Source organism: Pocillopora damicornis, chromosome 5, assembly GCF_964200805.1.
Source record: "Pocillopora damicornis chromosome 5, jaPocDami1.2, whole genome shotgun sequence".
Classification (NCBI taxonomy): Eukaryota; Metazoa; Cnidaria; class Anthozoa; order Scleractinia; family Pocilloporidae; genus Pocillopora; species Pocillopora damicornis.
Window position 1 is genome coordinate 21,783,705 of NC_142674.1, and position 10,422 is coordinate 21,794,126.

Consider the following 10,422-nt stretch of genomic DNA (forward strand, 5'->3'; position numbering starts at 1 on the left):
TCTAGCGTTAGCCCTTTGTCAGAGCGAAGCTAGAAACTTCAGGTGTACATTTTTGGCAGAATGCAATTGTGGAGTCACCAAACGGAGAAAGAAACCCGCGTAAATCGTATCACTGCGGACAATGACATGAAATTATTGATGCTCCAGCCGTAAACAAAACCTAGAATAAAATCGCAACTTTAACCATCGAATACTCATTGCTACACAATTTTTAACAACAAAAGCGTGACCGCACCTGAGGCTAGATCTAAAAGATAAGGAAAAGGGAAAAACCCCTTGTATTGTTAACAAATTAAGAGTTTCCGGAAAAATCCCATGTATCGTTCACTGCTGTTATTTATGTCAACACTTGTCTGGCCATGTCAAGTGTCCTGTCAAAATAGCTGTCTGTCGATATTGAAAAATCAAGCCTCGTATGTTGTAGAGCGGCAAAACGAGGTATCGTGGTCGTTTAATATCGAGAGCTTTTGATCTGGTTTACCAGAAACCTTGAGTAGGATGCGACGAAGACATCTCATATAGAAGATGTTCTAGGTAGTCGTCGGACCATGGCCATGACTAGCGCAATTGCGACAAACACTTTCTCTCGTGACTAAAAAGCCAAATTCTAGAACGGCAGACACGGCCGCATCCACTGCACACAAAGACACATGCCACTGGAACACACGTTGCTTTGTTCATTTCTGCTCTTCTCTTAGCTCTTCTTTCAACGGCTTCAGCTTTCAGCCTTTCCTCTCCCGCCTGGAGAGCCAGACTGCACACAGACCTCCAATCTCTCCGATCTGCAGCATGTAGCTCCCAGTTATCTGTTGGCAGGCCAGTGGCGAGCATATCTTGATTTGTGATAATCCAACCAATTCAGGGTACACCCTTTCAGCAATCTTTTGAAGGCGGTATAATGCTACTCGGGCAAACAGCTTTCCAGCAATGCACAGTAGTGAGATGCCACATGAGTGATCCCAACATATTTAATAAAATAATTCAAATAGTACGCGCGCTCTGATTGGCCATAAAACCATTTTACATAAGCGTATGTAAACACGGTTTTCGTTCCTCTTTCATTAGTTATTTTATGAAAGAAATGTAAAATGGTTTCCGTGTTTACATAGCCTGATGTAAACACGCGGGAGGTTGGGAGAACACGAGATAAGCGTAGGAAACCACGACGCGAAGCGGAAGCGTGTTTACATCAGGCTATGTAAACACGGAAACCATTTTACATTTTACATACAAATCATTTAACGAAGACAGTCAACAATCCCCTCTACATACCTTCGACAGGAAGCTTCATCACGAAATCCCACCTTATTTTATTATAAGAGGACACCTTTAAAATAGTGGTTAGTCGTCACAAAATTATCACTCTAAATCAATCTAAAGTTCAATTCTTTTGAACAGAAATTTAATTCTTTTTGCAAGATTCATGTCTATTCAGATAAGAATTGATAAGTTCAGATTCCTCGTCCCCAGAGGAGAATTATGGTTTTAAGGAGAAGACATCTGGTTCTTGTGGAAAGAACTATGGGTCTTCTCCTAAGGTTAAAAATTCTTATGTGAAGAATCTGATTTTGCCTGATTCTTGTTAGAAGAATATTAAAAGAAAATTAAATTATTTTGACAAGAAACTGATTTGTCTGATTCTTGTTAGAAGAATAACCAAAAGAAGTGTAATTCTTTTGAAAAGAACCAGTCAATAATGTATTCTTCTGAGAAGAAACACTACTCTCCTCCTAAGATATCCCATATTTTAAGCATGCTTATCAGAAGAATTATTGTTCTTCCCTGAAGAGCCTATTGTTGGAGAAGAAGAACCTCAGTTTTCTGAGTCTTCTCGGTGGAATTTTTGTCTTTCATCCAAGAATGAATATTTCTTTTATAAATTGATCATTAAGACTCTTGTTCTTCTCCAGAGACTGACTTTGCTTTTGTGAAGACTCATATTTTAAAGGATTCTTGCTCTTCTGAAGACTGATTAATATGCTAATAAGCAGAATTTCATTCTTTAAATAAGCTTTGTTGAATCATCAAAAGGATTGTTCTTCATTTAACACAGAAATAACATGAAAAGAACCTCATTTTTATTTGGTTTCATTATATTTTTCAACAACTGATCAATATAATTTATGATTAATTTACATATTCATGCATATATGATGTATATTCATCAAATTATCATGAATGTAACAATTACATCACGATTCACTGCACCAACAATTTTCACTTATGTTTAATTATCTCATTCTTTGTATCTTAGTAACATGTGATTCCCAAATCATATTCCATTTTGTTTGGTTTTATTTTTTAACATATGATCACTATATATAGAATTAAATTAATTTATATATTCATAATGTAAAAATCAAATTATCAATGAACATATATAGCTAGAAATCTCAAGATGGATTGGAGATATTTTTCCTTAATTATTTCAAGGTATGCTATGATGCTAATACATGCAACTGAAAATCTAACATTTGCCCCAAGTCTTCAATAAAGTCAGCTAACTGTCTAAGAAAGACGCTTGGCTATACCATTTTGGTACTGCTTTATCCTATTTTTCTAAGGTAAGCCAAAGATAAACTCCTCCAAGACTTTAAAACACAGCTTTAGTTTGTGTCCATACTCCAAATTAAAAACAAGTTGAGCTCCAACTATACAAAAAACCCCATTTAAGAAACTAATTGTCTCGAGGAAGACTTCATTATCTATGATAATGAATAATTGCAGACTGTCATCTTCTACAGTAGTAAGCCCTCTTTAGCTGCATTAGGGTCGTACTCTGGATGATATTTAAATGAAAATGATTTCCTTACTAAAATGTATCACAGGTAGTATATGAAGAAACAACCCTTTAGGATAATAAATATTTTTGTTGTAGATTTTTCTACACCTTGAATTTAATGCGGTAGTATAGATAACATGACATGCGCACATTGTACCTTCTAAAAATATGCTTACCCATTGCTTGAAAGTGTCTTGAAGAATTGAAGGAATAGGATCCTTCATCTCAGGCGCCAATGACACGATTTTCACAGTTCAAACTTTGGGAGGGTGCATTCCTCCCAATAGTTGCTTTTACTATTACTAAAGATGACTTGATCATCTCATTGCGAGCACGGCTAGTTATTTGCTCATTCTTCCTTCTACAGTCCTTTACACTTACTAGGACAACAAGTCTCATTTGTGCTATGGAGAGAATATCTCCAGTAGCACTATCTGCTATGACAACAGATTTTGACCGTAGGGATGGTGTTGCATATCCCTGCAATAAATGAAGTATATTAGAAGAGCTAGAGCTGTTGGATTTGGGTGTATAAGTGAACAATTCAGCTGAACATACTAAAAAAGCGCTGAATGCAAGGACACATTGTAACTACATTACACTGTATAATTGTTTTGCCTTATGTATCCCCTCATCAAATTAGAAGATTTTCCGTTGTCCAATCTTCCAAATTGTTTAAACTAACAATTTGGCCTCTTGTTAACTTCTTTAAAAATACTTGGAGTATTTTAGTCATGAGTGATGAAGTTCCCACAGAAACTTACTGTCTCAGGTTCTTGTTGCCTTGTCCTCTTTGCTTGGCTTTTGCCCCCTATGAGGCCATTGATAGTGAGCTTGAGGTAGCACGCTGCAGTATTAGGGCAAGGAGCAATGCGGTAAATATTTATACTAAATTAAAGCTGTGAAAAGAACTTGGCTGCTTTTATCAAACTTTACTGCAATTTTGTTCTTACTCTCCTTTCCAGTAGCCTAAAATAGAGGTTTAAAAACTGAGCTGCTTTAATCAAACTAATCATAATTTGCCTGTAACTTGCCTTTCGATTGCTCTTTGTGCATGGTGAGCTTGCGGCAGCTCATACGTCATCCTGTTAATGAAATTAATGTTGATAATGCTGAAATGAATATTCTTGCAGCATAAAGTTTATTAGTATTAAAAGCCTGGAAAGATCAAACAACAAACCAATGGTGCTGCAATTTGTTTTGGGAGCCCCTGAACATGTGTAAAAGTTAGCACACAATGTGACTGGCTAAATCAAAGGAAACTTTTTACCAGTTGGTCAGTTAAACTTTACTGATATGGTATTGTTGCACAGTCAAGTTAAAGAAAAAATGGAGGAAAATAACACAAAGCAAAGATATCTGGTTTATTCATAACCATGTTTCTTTATTACATGTACAGAAACTCTGACCAGACTAATGAATTAGATTACAGATTTTAATCTTTGCGGTTTTGATTGATAACATTCCAAGCAGTCAGATATTTAAGGTGACAGTGGTACATTGAGAAAAACACATCTCAGTGCTACAGTAAGCCTCTCATAAAAGACTTTGGAAAGGTTAGTTGGTTTGCAACTCCCAAAATATCTTAATCTGGTATCCAAAGCTGCCAGAAAGATTCAAAAAGGAAAGAAATAAAGGAAAGAGAGAAACCTCATCAGTTGTCACTTGAGTTATCTTGTGGGGCACAGGAAAGGGGTGAAGTTTCCTTGGTTTCAGTGATGGACCTTTTGCCTGACACCTAATCAAAAGTCGTGTTAAAAATACCATTAGTTTATTTGTGCATTTGTACAGTAAGCCTCTAATAAATGACTTTGGAAAGGTTAGTTGGTTTGCAACTCCTAACTTTTCAGACACGCCGACTGCTGCTTTTGCGCTGTAGCTAATTATATATTTACGTTTCTTTGTAGTACTTCAAATAAAACTCTCGACCGATATGTGGTTCGGAAAACTTAGCGTACAATGTTAACAGAGCTACAACTAGCCCAGCTCTAAACTCAAAAAACTGGGTTTTCTCAACCGAATTGATGATGTGAATTGGCCACCTCAGAGACGTAATAAAGCTGCCGTTTCGAGCGTTAGCCCTTCGTCAGAGCGAAACTAGAAACTTCAGCTGGACAATTTCAGCACAATGCGATTGTGGAGTTACTACCCACGTAAATCGTATCACTGCGGACAATAACATGAAATTACTGCCGCTCCAGCCGTTAACAAAACCTAGAATAACATCGCAACTTTAACCTTCAAATATTCATTGCTACACACTTTTTAACAACGAAAGCGTGACCGCAAGGTCTAAAAGATAAGGAAAAGGAAGACCTTTATATATTGTTAACACATCGAGAGTTTCCGGTAAAAATCCCATGTATTGTGAATATGTTTGCACTTGATTGGCCATGAAAAAAATTTTTTTTTCTCAAAATAGTTCTCTGTCGATATTGGTTTTTTCAACTTCTCGCCGATAAACTGCGAAGTGGAAAAGAATGCTCAGGGTTCTGAAGAGGAAATGAAAGAATAGCTGGGAGAGATAGGAAGCCGAGTACATACTTGTTCCTAATGCCACTTATTTTTTTTTCGTATCCGGCGGGGTCTAAGAAGAGGGAATGGCCCCTATACAATGATATTTGCGGTGGGACCCTTTTCGCCCGCGCAACTTTAAAGGGACGATAAAGCCAGTGGTGTTAGAAAGTAGTATCAGAGTTCTGAATGCACTAAAATAACATCCCAACCCAATGACAACATATTATCATGTCAAAATAATTTCTAAATATTATATTTATCATTTAAATTTCTATTTGGTAGGATCACATTGGCCAAAACTTTAACTTACGGATTGAAATTTGAGATTGAGATTTGAAATAGAAGACAATAAAAAGAACGTATGAGGAAAGCAGGTTTATCTTTGATTGAATATTGGCCCTTGTTGAGACATAGAGTGTATCCAGCGTTCACTAGAAGGCCTTCTTTGAACATTAATTAAGAACATATCCACAGATATCAGAGATATGGTCCAACTCATCAGAAACGTTATATCCTCGACCGCAGGGAGCTTTGATTTTCTCGTTCCGGATATGAACAAACTGAAGACGAAAGAAGTGGTACAATATTAAATAAAGAGGGCAACGAGAAGGTGTTATAATACTCAAATATCTAACACGATGTAAGCTAAGAGAAAAGCAACTAAGAACGATTTGAAAAGGAGTTAGTAAATAAATTAATCCAGCAACTAATTTTTGCACCTTGTACATTGGCAATTTTCTCTCATCCACCTTTCAATTTCTTCTTTCGCATCTGGCTTTGGTCCAATTTCGTCTACTTTAACCGTAAGGTCATCTTTGATAACATTCCAACAGCCCTTCAGAACAGATTGGGTTGGATTTGATAACGAATGTAACTTTAAAACTTTCGTCACTTTGAAGCCCATCTCGGCAGCGAGATCACAAATGGCGCAAAGGATCAAGCTTAACCATATCAAACTCATGGGGTACAAATAGTCTTAACATGAATGTAGTGACCACGCCCACTTCAACGCCCCACTCAAATCGAGTGTAATTTTCGAATGCTTTACCATTGTGCGGATTCTCTACGGAAAAAGCACTCAATGTACCTCTGAAATATTAAACTAGAATATTGTGGCTTTCTATTTCGCTAATTTTCTAACTTGAAGGTAAAGTTTTTCCCTCGTCATTTTTGCCTTTTCTCAGAGCGGTTGGGGTTTTTGATCAAAACACGACCGAGCGAAGGGTCTCGGGCGATATCTCTTTTACGCAGGCGTATTTTAAAAATGTGCTGCCAGAATCAAAAAGAGGAACAAATTTCCTTTGTTTTGATATGTAAAGTGTTGAACAAAAAGCAGGTTTACCCTCGTCAAATGGCGTTTCAAAACAGCTGTATCTTCCTCCTTTTGATTTTTTCCTGTTTTGTAAGCGTGAAAGCAGTAGGAGAGGGATCGGGAAACTCAGAAAGCGCTTCGGGAATTAATCTGCCATCGTTTACTTACAAGATGAACAAGTAAGATTTGTGAAGTTCGTTGAAGTATGAAGTCTAAATAATGCGCTTGTTTGCTGGATTTTTCGTAAACTTCCCTGATTAATTTTTCGTTTCAGCTTACTAATCTATACTATTTCAAAGCAAGGCAAAGACGAAGACGGAGAACCATGAGTCGGTCCTCTCAACAATCGTAAACAAAGTGTTTGAGCAATCAGGTATACGAGGAGTAATAATCAATAGCTGCATATCAGAAGCCTTCAGAAAGAAAATATTCTGTCTTCAGAAAGCTGTCAAGAAAACTAGTAATCGTAGTGGAAGGCAATTAAATGCACTTCTTAGCAAGTTGGAAACGGGCCCTCGGTATCGATCTAATATCATATCGATCTCAATATCATACAGGTTTGTATATTTCTTCCGTGGATTCGCCTTTCTAACGGGGGTGTATGTTGAGTATTCATTGCAAAATTGCTTTGTTTTTTCTTTTTCCCTCTTTGGTCTGTTCGCAACGGAGAGCATGCACATTACGTGGGGTTAGTGGTTGCGTACACCTGGAACCGAGAAAAACAAATGTTCGTCGCACTGGGGAAAGAGTTTGATATGATCAGCTGTCTTCGCACTCTGAATGGTAAACTGACGATGACGTGGTTGGCTTTGCAAAACTGTGAACCTAGTTTTGAGATCAGATAACGAAAGGACACCTTTACAGAATGAGCAATGATTTCCTTTTGATGTAAATTACTGATTTGCCAGTCATGGTGGAGTAACGTTGACCTTGTCAATTTAATTGTTATTGAAAAGTGAGGGAGAAACATAGCGGGCCCATAAAATACTGGTTGCGAAGACCTTCTGGATTAACCGCCTAAATATCGACCTGCAGGAAAAGAGAAATGAAAAACCAACTTTGCTCTGGCGAAAATTTGACTTAGGTTCAAATGATCATCAATGAATAGGCAACTGGTTACCTCAGAGATCATGAGAAAACCTGTCTCGTCCATTGTTTCTCTACTTACTTGTCCAGCAATTTTCAAGTCTTAAAGCCTAGTATTTTGGCACGGGCAACTAGATCAATAGGCATGCCATTGACCACAACCGGATCAAATGAAGTGTTGTCAGTGTTAAATTTTATAATTATGCAGTTCCTTGTATTTCGTCTCGTTAAATTAAAACTTATCCACGACGCACAGTTTGCTAAGATGTCAACAACGGCTTGGATATGACTGTTTTGATTCTTGCTTATCGTCTCCGAAAAAGAAGTATCGTCAACGTACTTCCAGATATCGGTGCCAGGAACATCTAGCTCTTTGATCACAACAATAATAATACCTTGAGGAACGCCCCCCAGGACTGCGGCTCATTCCGAAAAGTAGTCGTGGCTGAGCTTAGCTCGCTATTTGCGCGAGGTGAGGAAGTCGGTGATCCAAAAGATGACATCCTTAGGAATTTCATATGTGGTGACCCATATCTGATGGTTGATGAGGTCAAAAGCTTTTTTGAAGTCGAAAAGAATCGCCCTCACAGTAGCCCCATAACCGCCAGGTTTGACATAACGATCGACCACAAAGTCCTCAGCCAACTTGGAAAGGATAGGTGTAAGTGAAATTTGTGTTAAGTGCTTGTTTACGTCGTAAAAAGGGGTCTGCTTAGGAATAAGGGCAACGTTGGTGTGTTTCCAGGACTGGGGTGGTCGAACCTCCTAGTGCGAGAAATTGAAAGCCCATCGTCCGCTTTGCAACTCCGATGTTAAAGACTTTCGAAACCTTTCTTTCAAACTAAATTTTTTTTCTATGTCTGCCTACCATCAGATAATCGGTTTCACTAATGGAAAACACTGAATTCTATTCATGTCCATCGAACCCGATGGGAATCCATCGGACCATCCTCATAATTCATCTTCTCCAATTCTTATTCGTAGCCCGCAGTATCTGTAGGTTAATGGATCAGAGAAAAGGGACCGTGGACGTTTTTCCTGCAAGTAGGATATGGAAATACTGGCTAGACTGGACTTGGGAGTATTCGAAAACGGAAACGTTTAAACCTATCCTCGGAGACCCAGGGGCTGAGTCGATTTCAAGTCAGGGCGGGACTCCCAAGTACAGTCCAGTCTTGAAATCGACTCACAGCTCCTGCGTCTCCGAGGATGGTTTAAACCATGATCACTGATGTAAAACGGGGAAACTAGGGGGAAGATCTTACCCAAAAAAAACGAATTAAAATTATTTTTGAATGTCAGGGGGAAAAACCGGAGTAACCTGTCAGACTAAGCCAAAGACACCAAGGGTCTTGAATCTCACAGAGCTCCTTCTTCAATGTACCACTACTATCCTGCTACAATTTTTACAAAAGTTTCTTATTCAATAACCAAAAAGTTACATGCTTAAATGCTCGCTTGTTTCTATATTCTAAGCTTGAAAGTTAACACCACACCTGTGCTCTATCCAAGACGGATAAGGCACATAAGACAGTGTGCCAAACAAACTAAAGGACTGAAGTCATGAAATCAAAGATGTCTCCACAATCAGAAAACACTCAAAACTGAGTGAAAATAAAAAAAATAATAAACTTGAGCACAGATTTACAGGAATCTTAAGACATCATTCATAAGATGAAACTTATTTTGAAGCTGCATTTTCTTATGATTAAAAACTCGGGTAAGTTATATTTCTGATACTGAAGTTAGAACTTGATCTGTGTTTATATTGGTGCAAACTGTAATTTCAACGACGCTTCCATTTGGCCAATTTCAATTTGGAGTTTATCCCTGAGCTCCATAAAGGAACGTTCCTGCAGCCCTACAGCACTGTGTCCATCGGATTTGACAAGGACTGAAAATATAACTTCATGCAAGTTGTAGCCAATAACCTTGCAAAAGATTTCATGAAGATATTACATAAACACAACGGAGGGAAAGGGAAAGTTCTTAACCTATCGAAATGACTGCAGCTGTCTTTGTACTCGAAATATTTAGGGGACATTAAATAACAAAGAGGTTATAGCGAGAAAACTACTAATGTCGAATTAGTGATTTTGAACAGAGGCAGTGATGTGATAAGAACAATAAAAAAGGTCAAATGGACCATCATGTGTGAGTGCATCAGACTGTGAAATTCCTCAAACTGTCGCAACTGCAGTGCATTTTGGTCTTCTGACGAGCAACAAAATTATACGTAGATCACTGAAAACAATGACTGGCGCTGATAAACAAACAACAGCAAACTCAGTCTCACATCCGATTTGATTTTTAAGCAATGTAATCATTTATAAAATAGAAATACAAATTCAATTTAACAGATGGGCAATGAAAGCCCCTGGTAATTATTTTTTACTTTGATATTTCGCTTGCTCTTTGTATCATTCACCATTGTTCTGATGAGCCAGGAAAAAGCCAAATCACATACGAGCTTAGCAGTATGCGGAAAACAGTAAGTAAATTGTCCTATCAAAATTTTCCTTCAACTTAGTGATAGAGCACCAGACTTATGATGTGGTTCTCGTCGATTATTAAGTGGCAAATTTTAGTTATGACAGGTTACGTGAGAGTGCTGGACAGGGTTACGAACTTAACGAAGTAATGGAGCGTAGTTGCCTTGAAATATCGGTGGTTCTTACGTGTGGCGGTTAAGATCCGTGGGTAAATGTTACGTAGGCGTCCTATC